Source organism: Mandrillus leucophaeus, unplaced genomic scaffold, assembly GCF_000951045.1.
Source record: "Mandrillus leucophaeus isolate KB7577 unplaced genomic scaffold, Mleu.le_1.0 Scaffold96, whole genome shotgun sequence".
Lineage (NCBI taxonomy): Eukaryota > Metazoa > Chordata > Mammalia > Primates > Cercopithecidae > Mandrillus > Mandrillus leucophaeus.
In genome coordinates, this window is record NW_012110474.1 from 4,353,341 (window position 1) to 4,354,587 (window position 1,247).

The window sequence follows — 1,247 nt, forward strand, 5'->3', positions numbered from 1 at the left end:
AGAGACAAGGCAACCGGAAACCTTCGGGGACTGGTTCCCTCCAAGCCTAAGTCTCTTCTCCCCAGCACAGCTTGGCCCACAGCCTGGACTTGCCGGCAGAGACCCTCACCCTACACATATGGGATACGGCTTTGACCCCTTCCCCCATAGTCCGGTGGCTCAGTCCTACGAAGGACCAAGGCAAGGGGGAAAAAGACCTGCTCCCTGATCCCATACCGCCACTCACAGACCCCGGGTTGATTGGCAACACTGAACAGCTTAAGAAAAAAGAAAGACGAAAACACAGAAAAACCCAAAAACTCAGATGGGGAGACGTTGTGGGGAGAGAGCGTGCTGGGAGCCTCAGTAGCCAGCCTCCTCCTGGAAGTAAGGCGGATATTCAGGGACCTCCATCAGGCCCGGGCAGTCGCTGGCGCCCGAGGGAGCCCCGTTGGCCACTGTGCCTTAAGGGCAGAACTTGGGGTCCTATATCTGCCGGCCCAGGCCAAAGACCTGGCCGCTCTGCTTGGCGCTCTGCGTGTAGCCCATCTGCAGGGACATGGAGGAGTTGTCACACTTGTCGGTTCCCAGCTTGGTGTCAACTGGGTGCCGGGGGCTGTCATGCCCACCGATGTGTATAAGAGACAGGGTCCCAGGAGTCCAAAAGCCCACCTGGCTGGCACACTTGTTTGTACCCATCTGGAGGCTGATGGTTGAGTGGTCCATGGGGGGCAGGAGGTGGTTCTTGGGGTTGTAGAGATGCCTCCTGGTGCCGTCGGCAGTCATACCCGACTGGCTGGTGCATTTGTTGGTGCCCATCTGCAGCCCGATGGCGCACTGGCCAGCCTTCATGGTGGCATCGTCGAAATTCTGCTTCTGCTTCTCCCAGTACTTAAGGCCGATGTCCACCCCGCTCTGCAGCCTCTTAGTCTTGGCCTTCCCCACCAGGGCGAGAAGAGACACCTGCACCTGCCTCATGTTCCCACTCTCAAACAGGTCGCTGGCTTCGAACAAGTCCACAGTGTTCATGCCTTCCCTACCATGGGCTTGATGAAGTTGGAGAGGTTTTCTAGCTGGTGCCAGTTCTGCATGGAGCGGTTGATCTTGGGAACTGAGCTCTGCTGTAGCTTGTTGATGAGTGTGCGTAAGACAGTCCCGTCCTTCAGGCCCTTCTGGAAGTCGGGGCAGAGGGAGAGGCCGGTGAGTCCCTGGATCCAGCTGCAGAGCTCTGCCTCCTTCTGGCGGTCATATTTGCACAGGAGCCGGTT

The 1,247-nt window shown here is 58.1% G+C and overlaps 1 pseudogene; it reads right to left on the reverse strand.

The window, feature by feature from the left end:
* Positions 1-342: 342 nt before the first annotated feature.
* LOC105532456 overlaps positions 343-1,247 on the reverse strand; it is a 1,285-nt pseudogene continuing 380 nt past the window's right edge.